At 43.4% G+C, this 17,045-nt stretch overlaps 1 protein-coding gene across 1 annotated transcript in view; it reads right to left on the reverse strand.

Annotated features, from left to right (window-relative positions):
• LOC115196255 (parvalbumin-7) overlaps positions 1-16,697 on the reverse strand; it is a 41,928-nt gene extending 25,231 nt beyond the window's left edge. The window contains exon 1 of the mRNA XM_029756921.1: positions 16,487-16,697. The gene's annotated coding sequence lies outside the window, so the exon portion shown is untranslated. The remainder of the gene's footprint in view (positions 1-16,486) is intronic.
• Positions 16,698-17,045: the final 348 nt, after the last annotated feature.

Consider the following 17,045-nt stretch of genomic DNA (forward strand, 5'->3'; position numbering starts at 1 on the left):
TTTTCACTTTGTCATTATGGGGTATTGTGTGTAGATTGATGAGGACAGTTTTTATTTAATCAATTTTAGAACAAGGCAGTAAAGTACATTTTTGGGGGGAAAAAGTCAAGAGGTCTGAATAATTTCCGAACGTGCTGTATATGGTTAAAATATTTGGTATCTCTCCAACTTTCTCTTTCTCTCTCACACACTCTCCCTTTCTCTCAATCTCCATCTCTCTCTCTTTTTTCTTTCCCTCTGCCATCTTCTTATGTCCTTAAACTACGCGTACTATTGCTCTTACTTTGTTCTCGGAAATAACAGATTAAACACGAACAACACACACACACACGCGCACATGTGCACACTCTTTTTGGAAGTCAAGAACATTGACATTGTCCCAGGAGAGTAACGGATACTATTCAGCCATATCGGCCCAAAGGTCGAGCTATTGATCAAGCTTTAAACCCGCTCACACCCTCTCATGCTTTTCAGAGCCTGACGGTCAGAGGAAGGACTAGGGTTTGAAATTACGCCCATACTGTCAGCAGCTAGCGAGTAAGTACCCGATAGTGCTCACTCTTAGATTATCGCGCCACTGTAGGCTATTTATTATGCCTGCCGTGTATCTCTCTCTCTGTGCCTGTCCATTGTGTTTTCTTCTGCTCTCTCTCTGCCTACACAGAGAGATGGAGGCATAGAGAAGACACATTTCTGTTCACATTATAGGTCTGCCTATATAATGAGGAGAGTTCATGACCCTGTTGGTTCCCCTCGCGTCAGTAGTCACTGAGTCGATGTAGGATGAGGATCACTGTTGTGTTAAGATGTAGGATGGGTCCACGTCGCCTAGGGATGAGAGGAGAGGAGATGAGGGGGAAGAGGAGATGAGATGAGAGGAGAGGAGAGCAAAAGTGTAGGGTCGGAGGGTTAATTCCAGGGTTGCAGTCAATTCCATAACAATTACAGTCAATTCCAAAAAGTGAACGAAACTCCAATTCAAATTCAAATGTTTCCTAATTGAAAAGCATTGAAGATAATTTAAATTTGATTGTACTTCCTGAATTGACTGGAAATTAAATTGACCCCAAACCTGGTTAATACAAACGCATAATAACTAACTGAGTCGTAAACTCTATCGTGACTCTTTCCACACAATTACGGGTTGGTGAAAAGAGAAGAGTTGTCTAGGAGGTTATACTAACTGGCCAAAAGGCACGCCAGTGGAGGGACAACAATGCATTTGAAGGAGCATACTTTTTAAAGACATCACGCTAGAGCAGAGAGACACAAGAGCTCAGTTCAGTTACTCACATAGTAATGTTGCCTGTTTCTCCCGAGGCACTTAGATGCCCACACTTTCACACGAGCTGTCTCTCTCTCATATCCTTCCACTAGCTCGCTCTCCCTCTCTTTTTTTCATGTCTTCCCCTATTTCTCTCTATATATCTTAGTCTCACACATATGGGCAGAGGGGTTTGAATGTGAACACTAGTTCATCTGTAGCCAGGCTTTGCTAGAAGCTCTTCTACTAGTGAAAGAGACACATGATAAAGACTATCAGACTGAGGGCAAAATAAGCATAATTGTGTTGGGTTGTAAGGACATTTGATGCAGCAAAACTTTTTAACCAGTACTTTCTCTTTGTCTCGTTCCTCTTATAGAGCATAGGCAGTGGGTAAGTGGACAGAACACAGACAAGGAACACCCGGGGCCTCATTTATCTCAAATACTATTTACGAATGGAATTTAGAATGTTCATACGCATAGAAAAGTGTGATTATAAAACAATCCAATGAGTGTCATACACACACCAGTAGGCGATCACCATTGATAAATGGCAATTGTTCTCAGCCTCAGTGCTCGTGCACGACCTTGGCTATTTGCATTTCAAAACGCCGCTAATTAAACAAGGTAATCCCAAGGAACTGACCAGGGATCAGAACAATGACAATATTTTGAAGTTGGCCACTGTTGTTACCATTCTGCTACCAACCTCTATTTACTGTTGCCGTGACCATAATGGAATATGCTCAGAATGCCAGCATTGGTTTTGAACCTGAAGTGGCCCTGCCAATAAACCACCTGAACTAAAATTGTAGGTGACAAGATGAGAGGGGGTAGAGAGAGGGGAGGAAGGGAGGTGGAGGCTTGGAGACAGACAGGGGGCATAATTAGGAGAGGCGTGTGAGGCCTGTAAGGTGGCAGCGCCCCAGAAAGAGGAATGGAAGTGAGGGAGGCCTCGGAAGAGAGGAGCTGATAAGCTAAACTGCTTCAGTGACGGCCCAGTTAATGCTGCTCTGAGCAGAGATAGATACAGTGTGATTGAGGTGCCATGCTGCTGGCATGGCTGAGTTTTCTCCTCATTGCTCTGCTCCTCCACATACAACCAGCACCAAATAAAATGCAAGAGTGCCATCTCCTCTTCTTTCCTCTCTTCTCCTCTTCTCCTCTGCCCCCTGTATTTCTGTCAATTGTACAATTGGAGTGGAAATCTGGGGAGCTGTGTAGTATTCTACAATACTACATTCCAGACAGGAGGCACCTCCTTTTCCCCTCTGCTCCTTCTCCAAATAGTTATTGGTTTGTTGTATGCAACTCTCATGTCCTTGGCTCCCTCTCTCCGATTTCTGTGACATATTTCCTCTCTCTTTTTAGCCTTGTTTAATTATTGCTCTTTATCTATTTGTCACAAATGTCTTCTCAGGAGTTTCTCTTGAGCCTCTTGAAACAGCAGAGATTAAGATATTAAGAAATTATGTGACTGTCTGCCAGCCATGTTGGCAGTCACCTCTCTCTCTCTCTCTCTCTCTCTCTCATCATCTCTGTATCTCTCTCTCAATCCATTATCATGACTGTATCATTTGGCTTCTGTTCCAGGTGGGTTAGATATAGGACCAGATGTACCTTGGCAGGGAGTCGCTGGCTTTACATTAAATAACATCAGGGTCGTATTCATGATTGCACTTCGTTTTGCAACGGAAAAACAAGCATTCCTTATAAGTTCAGGACGTCCCTCCCCATTTCCAACTGTTTTCTTCAGTTTGGTATCTAGTTAATATGACCCTGGTTTTTATGTTACGTCGTTTCTGCTTTAGCTTTGTTTTTCTTTACTGGCCTAGTCATCCCCCTCCCCCCCTTGGTGTCCTCTCTTGGTGGTAGCCAGTCAGTCGGGTGACAAATGTGAATTCCCCGTGAACAGTTCCAGGTTTCCTGACAAGTCATTACCAGATACACTATTTCCGAATGTTTCCTCTCTCCGGTCTCTCCTCTCTTTCCTTTCAAATAGATAAATTCATATTTTCTATTAATAACCCCTGTTTTAAGATGGTCATACCATGGCTCATTTAGCTATTTGATTTGGAATTGTAGGACCCCTATCAGTATATACAGTACCAGTCAAAAGTTTGGACACACCTACTCATTCAAGGGTTTTTACTTTATTTTTTATTATTTTCTACATTGTACAATAATAGTGAAGACATCAAAACTATGAAAAAGCACATACGGAATTATGTAGTAACAAAAAAAGTGTCAAACAATATATGTGTTATATTTTAGATTCTTCAAAGTAGCCACCCTTTGCCTTGATGACAGCTTTGCACACTGTTGGCATTCTCTTAACCAGCTTCACCTGGAATGCTTTTCCAACAGTCTTGAAGGAGTTCCCACATATGCTGAGCACTTGTTGGCTACCTTTCCTTCACTCTGCAGTCCAACTCATCCCAAACCATCTCAATTGGGTTGAGGTGAGGTGATTGTGGAGGCCAGGTTATCTGATGCAGCAGTCCATCACCCTCCTTCTTGGTCAAATAGCACATAGACAGCCTGGAGGTGTGTTGGGTCATTGTCCTGTTAAAAAACAAATGATAGTCCCACTAAGCGCAAAACAAATGGGATGGCGTATTGCTGCAGAATGCTGTGGTAGCCATGCTGGTTAACTCTTCCTTGATTTCTAAATAATTCACAGACAGTGTCACTAGCAAAGAACCCCCACACCATCACACCTCCTCCTCAATGCTTCACAGTGGGAACCACACATGCGGAGATCATCCGTTCATCCGTGAAGCAGTGAGGAGGAGGTGTGATGGTGTGGGGGTGCTTTGCTAGTGACATTCTCTCAAAGGCACGTTGGTTGGAACCAAAAATCTCAAATTTGGACTCATCAGACCAAAGGACAGATTTCCACCGGTCTAATGTCCATTGCTCGTGTTCCTTGGCCCAAGCAAGTCTCTTCTTATTGGTGTCCTTTAGTAGTGGTTTCTTTGCAGCAGTTCGACCATGAAGGCCTGATTCACGCAGTTTCCTCTGAACAGTTGATGTTGAGACGTGTCTGTTACTTGAACTCTGTGAAGCATTTATTTGGGCTGCAATTTCTGAGGCTGGTAACTCTAATGAACTTATCCTCTGCAGGTAACTCTGGATCTTCCTTTCCTGTGGCGGTCCACGAGAGAGAGTTTCATCATAGCGCTTGATGGTTTTTGCGACTGCACTTCAAGAAACTTTGAAAGTTCTTGAAATGTTCCGCATTAACTGACCTTCATGTCTTAAAGTAATGATGGACTGTCATTTCTCTTTGCTTATTTGATCTGTTCTTGCCATAATATGGACTTGGTCTTTTACCAAATAGGGCTATCTTCTGTACACCACCCCTACCTTTTAAAAACACAACTAATTGACTCAAATGCATTAAGAAGGAAATAAATTCCACAAATGAACTTTTAACAAGGCACACCTGTTAATTGAAATGCATTCCAGGTGATTACCTCATGAAGCTGGTTGAGAGAATGCCATCAAGGCAAAGGTTGGCTACATTGAAGTATCTCAAATATAACATACATTTTGATTTGTTTAACACTTTTTTGGTTACTACATGATTCCATATGTTTTATTTCATAGTTTTGATGTCTACACTATTATTCTACAATGCAGAAAATAGTAAAAATAAATAAAAACTCTGGACTGAGTAAGTGTGTCCAAACCTTTGACTGGTACTGTATATAAATTGGCCTTTACTGCTATAGCCCATAGAAATGCATTGAATAACCCATTTATAAATGGCAAAACAGACAGTCGAAAAATAAATCATAAGGATTTTAAGTGTCTGTCCTATATCTAGGTGATATAAGAAAGCTCAGGAATTATTCATTATTATTTTTTGACACATATATTAAACATATTTGCACAAAACGACTTCCATACTTCCATTCATTTTTTTAACCAGTACCGGGCTACGCCCAGAAGAGTCTCGTGACAATTGTGTGGATCATAGTTGGTTATTAGCCCAAACTGTTCGGGCGCTACAGAAGTTGGCACATTGTAGCAACTTCAGACGAGTCCCATGGGGCTTGTGGGTATCATAGAACAAAACGTAGAACACCATCGTGTATTAGTTTGTAGGCCAAACAGTTCTGACGCTACAGACATTTTCGTGAGAGGATCGATTTTCGGGACGTCGATGGGTCGGACAAACAAAGCCGTAGCTCTGCCACTTTCCACCGTAGGTGTGGAAGGCTGACATTGGTGGATGTGGTGGATTGAGACGCAGCCCATACAAAAAAAAAACAGATATCTCTAGCTTAAACAGACGGGTGTTGGTGGGGATCTTTTGTATTATGTTAATTACTAAATTTTTGTTTTAAGAGACAGTATTTCCAATAACACTCAGACCATTCCATCACTGTCATGCAGGGCTTGACTTGGATTTAAATAGGTTACGGTATTAATTTGTTTATATTTTAGGTGCTCCTGTTATGTTATTCCACTGCTACTTGATTTGATTTGGTGGGTCTTGAGATGGGACGTTTGATTTGCCTTTATTGGTAATGACATCATGACATGTGATCTCCCCTATAAACATACATAATCTGGGATTATGGGTAAAAAGTTCAAACGATAAGGTCTATGGTGATCCACTGGCAGTGAAGGATTTATGACAGTCAGTAGTGCTCTTCCTCTCTCCATCCCTTCATCCTCCCTTCATCCCACTGTCTTTCTTCCTCTCTCATCCCTCCCTCGTACATCCTCCCTCCATCTTTCTTCCTTCATTGCATCCCTCCATCCACCCATCTCTCTTACTTCCTCCCTCCATCTCCTTCCATCCCTCCCTCCCTCCCTCCCTCCATCCTTCCATCTCTCTTTGCTGCTTGGGCATTTTTTCCTTCCCCTTCTCCTCCTGGATGACTGACTGACAGCTTGGCTGAGGCTTCATACATCCGCAGAACACTGCCTGTCCATCCATCACACACGCCTTTATCTTCCTTTATTTTCCTGTCTTTTATCCCTCGCTACTCTGGCTCCTCTCCTCTGTGTCTGGTTTGCATTTTCCTTTTCTTATCTGTTTCTTTCTTTCTTCCTCTCTTTCTTACTTTCTTTCTTCCTTGCGTGTCCTCCAGCACCTCCCTTTTGACAGTCCTCCTCCTTCTTCCCATTTTCTCTTGCTCTTTTATTCTCTGTTTCTCTCGCCTTTCTCCTCCTCCTCTCAGCTTGTTGTCTGCATCAGTCCGGTCTATCCTGCTCTATTGTGCTGGATCCTTTCTTTCTCTTCCTGGGACAGATTCACTTCTATTCCCCATTCTCCTCATGCCCTTGGCTTACAGTACCAAAAAACTAAAGCGCAACACAATTTTTATTCTGCGCTAGTCTTTGATGGGGTGGGTGTAGAAGAGTGATGAAAGAGGTGGGAGACAAGGTTTAAAATCACAGTCATAGGCGGCTTAAAATCCTTGAACATACAGTTTGGGCTTTACATTGTCAGCACATTCTTTGTTTGTCTGGGATTTAACCCATGGTCCTGCAGGCTGCAAACACATAATTATAATTATGCTGTTATCGTAATAACTCGTAATTCATTCTTTCGCTTGTACGACTCTCAAAATCGTAAGGACGGGATAATCGGCAAAGAAGTAATACATTACATAAGTGGCCTATCCGTCAGAACTTTGACATGACATCACGTTACTTAACTATGCTTTGTTGTGTGCGGTTGTTTGCATCAGACTAAATATAAACCAGATATTGAGTGTGTGTTCATGTATTTGCATTAGTTCTTGTTGTGTTTTCTGGTGCAGTGTGGGTGACTGGGTGGGTGACCACCATCCACGCATAACTGCACATTCCTCTGCTCATGTTTTTACTGAGTTTATGAGTGAGTCAGGGTGTGTGTGCGTGTGTCCGTGTGTGTATTTCAATGTAGATTGTCGGAGAGCGTGCGTATTCAGAGAGAGAGGCTAAAGCCCCTGTCCCATTGGCAGTGGCTTGCCTTGTCAGCAGTATTGGCAGCAGAAACTCTGCCGCCTGACAACTCCTCTTGTCTTGCAGAAGTGTATGTGTGTGCTCTCGGCTACATAAACCCTCCATTGACCTTGCATTATAAAAGCCAGTCCAGCACTGGGCTTTCCACTCCTCCTGTACTGCTCTCCTCTTCTCTTGCTCTGACACAGTCTTCACACTCTGCTGGTGGGAGCTGGGACCAAGCCCCGGGGCAAGCTGAGCTGACTGTGTCCAGCTCACAGCTCCACATAAAAAAAGAGGAAGGGAGGAGGAAGAGGAGAGAGATGGAGAGGAAAGAAGGGGGAGGAGGAGAGAGAAGGAGAGGAAAGAGGGAGAAGGGGGATGCACACATTCATGGTCCTACAAAGGAACAATATGTGCAGTTATTCATAAAGATAGAAAATATAGAGATAGTGCACTACTTCCCTGGTCAGAAGTAGTGCACTATCTAGAGAATAGGGTGCCATTTTGGATGCAATCGTTATGTCAGTGTGAGCAAGGGGCTTCCAGTATAGCCAGCGCTAAACGTCTCTGTTTGTTACACTGATGACCTTCATTCACTTGAATGTCATTCTCTATTTGGGAGTGTTAGGTTGAAGCCTTATCAGTGAATGGGCTTTGGACATTATACTGTAGTACTGTAGATTCTCACACACACACATACATGTGTGTGTGTGTGTGTGTGTGTGTGTGTGTGTGTGTGTGTGTGTGTGTGAGAGAATCTACAGTACTACTGTACAGTATAATGTCCAAAGCCCATTCACTGATAAGGCTTCAACCTAACACTCCCAAATAGAGAATGACATAGAGGATTTTCGGGACACAGATTAGGTTGCATGTTTCCTGCATTCAGATGATCTCTATGATCAGGGGCCAGTCCGAAATGCTCTCAGCTCCAATCTAAAATAGGGTGACCAGACGTCCCCATTTTCTGGGGACACTCGCTGTTTTTGGTGGCCTGTCCCCGGCTGGAGCTGTCCCTGGAAATGTCCCCGTTTTTAACTGTGCGTTAAAAACAGACTGCAAAGTGAAATAATATTTTACATGGCAAGAAAGACCGGGCAGCAGAGCCTACCAGTTGACGTCTCAATCACATTGTGCTTGTTTTGTCCAGCAGAGGGGGTTGCTTACTATATCAGCTTCATTTACTCTTCTTCTACTAACTACTTGCTCGCGCTAGTTTTAGAGAAAACAGCTGTGGAAAACTCGGCCAGAAGCTAGCAAGTGTCAAGTGAGTCCACAACATTACCAAAAACGTATTTTCAAGCCAGGCAAGTTACAATTGTTTGAGATACTAGCTAATGATGTTATAATATCACAATTTATTATATAGATAGATGATCTGCTTTATAAGGTTTTAAATAGGTTATGCTAGCTAACATTAGCTATGTCAACTAAGTTTTCTTGCTAGGTTAGTTAGCTATTTTCATGGTAGCTAGGTTAAAAAAACGTTCACAAGTAAACATGCAGTGGACAGGCTATTTTGAAAATATGATTATATGAAATTAATGCACAATTAATTCTGAGAATATTTATTTGTAGATTACAATTTTAATGGTTTGGCATTATAATAAGTAGTGTGAAAATATATTTAGAAATTTTCATGGATAACATTAGCATAATATTTTCTGTTAGAGAGTGGAGAGGAGGAAGACTGGATAGGAAGAAGAGTGAAAGAGAGAGAGGAGGAAAGGTAAAGATATGATTCCAGAGCCTGCCAATTTATTATTCCAAACAATGTTTTTGAGATAAAATACAAAAATGAGGCAAGCAATGGGAATCTGTTAACCAAAGTATTTTATCTAATAGTGTACTATTTATTATTAAAGATTGGAGAGGAAGGAGAAGGAAAAATTAAGGGAGTAAAAAGTGTGAAGCGAGGAGAGTGGAGAAGAGTGAGGTGGAAAGGTAAAGAGAAGGAAAGGAAAGGAAGAAAGAGCAGGAAGACGAGTGAAGAAAAGAGGAGGAGAAAGATTGGAAGAGAAGAAAAAGTTATTAAGAGAGTAAGAAGAGTGGCACAAGGAGAGTGAAGAAGAGCAGACAGAGGTGGTACAATGGCTCTTTCCAAGAAACGGAAATGCCATGAGAGAATTTCCATTTATACACTCAGGTCAAGACGATAGAAGGGTTAACTGCACCCTTTGTAATTCCTCTTTATCATTTGGCAGCGGGGGAAGAACGGCAGTGGTAAAACATCAACAGACAAAAAGCCTCTCTGATTGCCCAGTGTTGGTATGCCCTCTGTCACCACATTCTTCAAGAAGGTAGAGCCTTCCCAAGAAGAAATGATATAGCTGTGCAGGAGGGTGTCTTTGCATACCACACTATGAGACACAATCATAGTTACAGATCTATGGACTGCGCAGCACAACTGACACGGAAGCTTTATGAACCGAAGTTTACATGTGCTAGGACAAAATGTGAAGCCATAGTGAGTAACGTGTTAGCACCATGGGTAACTACTTTGGTAACACAGGACCTAGACCAGGTTGAATTTGTGTCCCTGTCCATTGATGCGTACAATCATGGACATGTAAAGCTGCTGCCAATAGTAGTAAGATATATGATGGCAGCACATCTGTAGAAACAAAACTGCTTGATTTTGTTGAATTGAAAGGAGATACAGCAGAGGAAATTGCAGCTGAGGTCCTGGTGGTCATCCAAAAATGTAACCTGGAAACAAAGTCGTGGCATTCTCTGCCGACAACACAAATACCAACTTTGGTGGACTGAATTGGCTGGGGAGGGTCAATGTCCACACCAAAGTTAAAAATGCTCTTCAGCGGGAGGTGATTGGGTTAGGTTGTCCTGCCCACATCATTCATAACACGGCCAGAACAGCTTTGGATATGATTCCCCTTGATGTTGAGTACCTGCTCACAAAGATATTTGGATATTTTCACCGTCAGAGTAGAACGACTGAAGATCTTTTGTGATTTTGTTGGCCAGGAGTACCATAACATTTTAGGACACAGCAATGTTCGCTGGCTGTCCATGCTCCCTGCTCTAGAAAGAGTGCTGAAAAGGTATGTGCCATTGAAATCCTTTTTTCTTTCTGAAGACAAATGCTCTGTTGTCCTGTGTATAATGTTCGAAGATCCACTGAACTTTGGCTGGCCTTTGTCCATGGAAACCTGACCATATTCAGTGACACGATCAAGATGCTTGAAGGCCAGGACCGCTGTGCTGTGGAGTCCGCTGCAATTCTGAGAAACATTGAGGCAAAATTGACTGCAAGACGTGATGACAACTTCATTCCAATTATGTTCAGAGGACTTCTGAGAGAGCTAGAGGAAAATGGAGCAATATCTAAAGAGGGCTTTCTCAAAACATCACAATCATTCTTCACTACGGCTGTGAACTACTTGCAAGCATGGGAAAGCACACAGATAATCTAAAAGATTTACATTGTCTCCTTTTAAAAAGGCAACCTCAGCGTGAAGAGACCCAGAAGGCAGCAGGCACACTGCAGGACAAATGCCCAAATGTGACCATCAATGAGGATGCATTGTGTGGCGAGGATACTGGCCTGCAAGAGTTCCTAAAGGGGGATCGCTTGAAGAATGGAAAACATCTGAGACACCGCTTAGTCAGAGATGGAGCGGTGATGGTGGTTACCCACTTCAAAGAGAATGACATCCCACACACTAACCTGGCTAGATTAGCATCTGTTGTCATGTGCTTACCTGGAGGTAATGCACCAGTCGAGAGAGTGTTCTCCCAAATGAATGATATATGGACAGCAGCAAGAAATAGGTTCACTGTTCCTACCATCAAGGCCATGCTTATTGTGAAGACAAACTTCAACCTCCCCTGCCAGGAGTTCATGGAGAAGCTGGCCAAAGACAGAGCAATCCTGAAGAAGATACATTCTTCTGAGAAATATACAGATTAGGTTGGTATAAGTATATTATGTAGTTACCAACCTCATCATCGTCTTATTTCTTTATTATGTTGTTAAGTATTTCACATATACTATTGTCTGTTTTTTCAATTTTGCTCATGTTCTCTTCTGCCCTTATTCTACCTAGATTACCAGGACCACTGAATGACTGTTCAGATTGGACAGTTCTGTCTTGTCTGTAGTGTTTCTGTAATATAGTTGTTTTCTCTATCACAGTGTGCCTGTTAGACTAAATACATGAAACTGGAATTGTCCCCCTTTTCTATTTCATAGATAATAACATTGGATATTTTAATGATATATTGACCGCCGAACTGGAAATGTCCCCGGTTTTAATTTCAGAAATCTGGTCACCTTAATCTAAAATATAATAGCAGGCCGGCAAAGCAATGGAAGAGGAGGGGAGGAAACTTTTATCATCCTCTCCGCTCATTTTCAGCAGCGTATATGACAGCTAATATTCCACAGCTGATGTGGAATATGATGTGTATTAGTCACAATGACCGCTATTCCAAGTCATGCTTATCTCTTGTATCACGCTGATAATGCAATGATATCTGGTCATCGTAGTCATTGCTAGCAACATAATAGAATACATTGGAACGGAATAGAATAGAGTTTGGTAACTTCTGCACTTTGCCCACTAAATTGGCCTTTCCTGGCATATATTCTCTATGCAGGGAGTAGAGAACAGTAGTTCTAAGATTGAACTGTTCAGCCAGGGACCAGGCAGCAGTCTTCTGTAAGGGGCTAATTATGTAGCCGGTAAGTGGCAGGTTCATGAGAAACCTCAGGAGGAGATGGAGCAGAAGTTTGAGCACCCATATAGGGAATGCAGCAGTATCTCCATCTACTCATCCACTTGTCTGTGAAACAGTGCTCCTTGTCTCACTTAGATGAACTGTGGTGCAGAGGGATGCTGTTTTAAGGTCACAGAGTAGGAGTACACCTTTACAAACGATGTTGGGTAAGAAGCGTAGTTTGTTGTGCTGTGTGTGTGTACATCTGTGTCTATATATCATCCACATCCACTGACTCTCCCAAAAGAGTAAGGACTTTAAGTCACACCGCATCAAAATAGGTCACAATGTTACATTATCATCCCATTCATTTAACCAAAAACTCCCTCCCTCCGTGACCCATAAAAATGAAACTCTCAATCCTCTTTCGTCTCCCCAGATGACTTCCATCCATCCCAGCACGCTAATGATCTCATTTAGGAGTTTGTGGATGTTTTAATTGCTAGGCCTGACTCCTGCAGCGCTGCGGTGACCTCTGTGTCACTACTAAAGTTAGATTCGCTCTCAGCGACCTCTGTTGCTCGGGCGGTTTAAAAATACGTTGGCCTTAAAAAATACATGGCCAAATCTCTAAAATAGATTGACTGAACTTTGGCACAAAGTGGGAAGTGTTCCCTTTTCACACCTTCATTTGGATGGGGAGAGCGCTGGTGATAGAGAGAAAGAAAGAAAACGTGAGGAAGTAAAATAGCGAGGAAGAGAGCGAGAGAGAGAGATGCAAGAAAGTGAGTGTATTGCAGGTGTGGTGGCAATTAATCAACAGAAAAATCAATCATCCATCAAAACAATACAATTTTCCCCTCCACACGTTAATATGCTTACTGCACGATAACACAGGTAGTTTGTAAAAGTAGAATGTCTGAAATCATATGATCTAGAGGCAAATGTAGATGGAACAACAGCTGATGTTCCAGCACCATTAGCACTAGCATGGGTGCCAGTCTGTTTCTGCTCTCTTGCCAACTCCTTATGGAATGCCAATGGAGTAGGGAAAAGCACAAATAGATCTGGGACCAGGCTACATTACACCACAGCCATAATTCTCTATTAGCAGGTGGCTCAAAGTTATGGCTCCCTTCCAGCTTCTGGCTTCTAACTTCCAGCCCTGTAATGCCACTTGGTTGACTATGACGTTACTTTAGCTAATATGTTGACAACGATGTAGGCCGTGTGTAGCGGTTATGATATAGTTTGGCTTGGAAAGGTTTTTTCGTCTGGCCACATAGAGCAGAAATCCACAAACTAAGGGAAAAGGTGAGAAGAGGAGAGCCTATAGAGGCGGGAAGGAACACAATATAGCTGCTATGAAAGTGAACTGTGTTTACGATTGATCAGGGGTGTATTCATTCAGCTGATTCTGTTAAAACATTTTTTCAACGGAAGCAAACATTTGCAAATGTTGGACTAATGATTACACTCTAGAACAGCTAGATGCAGGCAAGAATGTGCAAGGCGGTATTGAATGTGTCACTTTCTGTTGGCTAATGATGGCTAATTGCAAGTAACCTTTTAAGTGGGGGAAGATACATATTTTCATCACATCTCTGTTACACTCTTAGAAAAAAGTTTCTATCTAGAACTTAAAAGGGTTTTTCACCTGTCCCCATAGGAGAACCCTTTGAAGAAAACTTTTGGGTTCCATGTATAACCCATTCCACTGATGATTCTACATGGATTTTAAAAGGGTTCTACCTGGAACCAAAAAGGGTTCTCCTATGGGGACAGCCAAAGAACCCTTTTGGAATCCTTTTTTCTAAGAGTGTAGTTTGTGTGTGTGTGTGTGTGTGTGTGTGTGTGTGTGTGTGGTTTTTTGAATTGCGAGTGATGCCTTTCGGACTGTAGAATGCAGCTGTGCTTTAGTTTCCTACAGCTCAGTTTAAAAGGCTGCCCACATAAAAATTCAAACATGCACTCTGGATCCGTCCGCACACAATTAGCTGGTCCTATCTAACATCTAACAACCTCTCACCTACACAATCCCACACAAACACATTCTCTTCTTCCAAGTAATCATGACATTTTCCTATTCTTCCACCCACTGGCACACAGCTAGCTACCCACTCACTCAAACTCACTCAAACATACGTGCACTGCACACACAGAAAGGCACCCACACATATCTATGTGGAATTGTAGAAAATATATAGATAATAAGTGTAACTGTAATTTGATGTATGTAGGGGTGCTACACTGGTACTGTTACACTGGTACTCGCTGGCTAGATTGATCATCTATGTTGGATTGGTACTCTAATCCCATCCATGGTCATTAATCTGCCCGTGTCAGAGTCAGGGATCGGGGATGACATGCTTCATTAACTGCGGTGCTACATCGCGCTGTAAAGGCCTGCTCTGGTCTGATCTGGTTTGGTTGCAGGCACACACACACAATAACATGCTTGTACTACTCCACTATTATAGACAGGGTTTGTGGAGAGACACCTCAAGAAGAAGGAGGACGAAAGTTACTCTAACACACACTGCAGCAGCAAACCAAACCAGAGGCAGAACCCTTGAACACATAGCTACCACCAAGTGGAAGGTGTACCACACAAGAACTCAGTTACCCGCACTGACACATCCCTTACATCTCCCCACAGTCCCACCCTTCCACCACGCTCCCGTGCACATCCCCATCACTCCTGTGCTGTACTGGGTATTCCAGTCGATCCCAGCTGCCACAAATACGATGGTATATTTCACAAGGCTGTATTTCACACTCCAAAGAGCCGCTCGCCTCTAAATCAGTGAATTCCTAGAAAATCCTGATGTGATATAGTCTAGAGTCATGCATCACACCCCTCACATTCACTTCTAATGAAAGAGGAGTGATGGGGTGTGAGATACTATATGTGGTGAAAAAGAGATGGGCACCGATGTCAATTCAACGTCTATTCCAGGTCTTTTTTGTGAATCGGATTTTACGGCTTTCTGCAGCCGCACAGCTGATACACCAACATTTTCATGACGTTCTCTCTATTCCCTCATCCCTCTCTCTTTCAATCCCTATCTCTCTCTCTCCCTTTCTGCAATTCTGCCCACTGCATGCATCAAACTGTTCTCTATTTCTATGTTCTCAGACAGTTTCCTCAAGACACACCATTTCAATCTACACATCTCTTTCTATATTCCTCTCTTCTCACAAGTAACAGTGCACTGCATTACCGCCTCTCTTTCTCGTTCCGTCTCTCTCTCTTTCTCTCTCCCTCCTCTCTCTACTTCTGTCCCTCACTTCATCACTATCCCTCCTTTCTTCCCTCTCTCTACTCCCTTTATTCTGGCTGCCCAAACCTCTATTCCCTTCATTCCCTCCATATGTCAGTTTATGCTTTCTCTCCTCTCTCGAGTGCTCTTTTTCTCTTTCTCCCTTTCTCCCTCTCCCGGTCTCTCTCTCTCCTCTCTGTCCCATTAACTCCCTTGTGGTTGCTGAAGTTTTCCCCATCCTTCTATCCCTCTCTCTCCATCCCTCTCTCTCTATCCCTCTCTCTCCATCCCTCCCATACATACTTCAGGCTGCCCGTACTTTGCCGCACCAACGACAGTTTCCCAGAAATATAACGTCACTCTTACAGGCTGCTGTTTGCATGCCAGGAGTGCAGCTCTGTTTCTACAGATGTTATCAAAGGGGAGCAATCTGGAGTGAGAGATGAGGCAATCAGGGAGAAGGGGAAAGGAAGGGTAGGGAGGAGGGCAGGAGGGAAAGTATCCCAAAGTCTGTCGTAAAGTCACACTGATCGTCTCTGTATCTAAAGCCTGCATTATGACAAGTATACCCACCCGCACAGCCAACATCACATTATTTTCATTTGGACCCCCCTCCCTACATTACATCTCGGATTAAAGCGTACACTCCAACTCAGCCCAGCTCTCTCTCTCTCTGTTAGCCTGCATGGTGTGTGCTGCTGGAGAAGCCACTCAAGCACAGCATAACACCAGACCTACAGAAGAGCTATCTAATAGACGTTCTATACCCCTCCTCCCTCCCCCTTCCCATTTCCCTCCTGCCCTCTCACCCTCTCTCAATCTCTTTCTCTAATACAGTGCACACACACACTGAATCAAACATACACCATGCAGGGACCAATCGGAGTTGCCAGAGTTCAGGTCTTATTTGTGAATGGGATTTTACAGAGAGGCAGAGCTGCCGCTGCTTTATGCTTTCTGTAGCCGCACAGCTGATACACCAACATTTTCATGATATTCTCTATATCCATCTCCATCCGTCTCTCCCTTTCTACAATTCTGCCCGCTGCATGCATCAAACTGTTCTCTCTCTATTCTCAGACAGTTTCTTCAAGACACACCATTTCAATCTAAATCTCTTTCTATACTCCTCTCTTCTCACAAGTAACAGTGCACTGCATTACCGCCTCTCCTCTCCTCTCCCTCTTCTTTTTCCACTTCATCTCTTCTCATTTCTGATTCTCCCCACTCCCTCTCTCTTTCTTTCCCTCGTCCTGTCTGCCTCCAGCATCCGTGATAGTTGAGGGAAGCAGAGCCCCGCTCTCCTCTCATCTTCCCCTATTTCTTACCTTTGTGAGAGTCTGTGTCCCGGTTGGTGCTGGAGCTTCAGTGGGATCGTCGGACGGTCAGGCGGATGGGCAGAGGGACAAACAGACGGACCAGGAGCCTGGGAACCTTCTGTGAGCCAAAGGAAGGAGGAGAGAAAAAAAAGAGAGTGAGAGAGAGAAATAAAGAAAGGGAGAAAGAGAAAGAGAGCGGGCGGTGCTGCTGGAGAGGGAGAGGGAGCGCTGAGTGGCTGGAGGTGAGATGAAGGGGAGAGAGAGAGGGAGGGAAAGATAAATGGAGAGGGAGGGAGAGAGGGCTGGATTGGGATAGGAGGGGATTTTGTGATGTTTAAGAGGAGAAAGGGATTGCAGCAGAGTGGAGGGAGATTGTGGAAGAAGGGATGGGGAGAGGAAGGGTGGCTAGGGAGATGGAGAAGAGTTGAGAGAGGGAGGGTAGTAGAGGATAAGAACTTGAGGCAGAAAAGGAATGAAAAGGTGATGGAAAAGGGAAGAGTGGAGGAGGAGTACAAAGTGGAGCGAGGGATGAACCTCCTATAGATGAAGTGCTGATGAGAGATGGAGA

Source organism: Salmo trutta, chromosome 1 (assembly GCF_901001165.1).
Source record: "Salmo trutta chromosome 1, fSalTru1.1, whole genome shotgun sequence".
Classification (NCBI taxonomy): Eukaryota; Metazoa; Chordata; class Actinopteri; order Salmoniformes; family Salmonidae; genus Salmo; species Salmo trutta.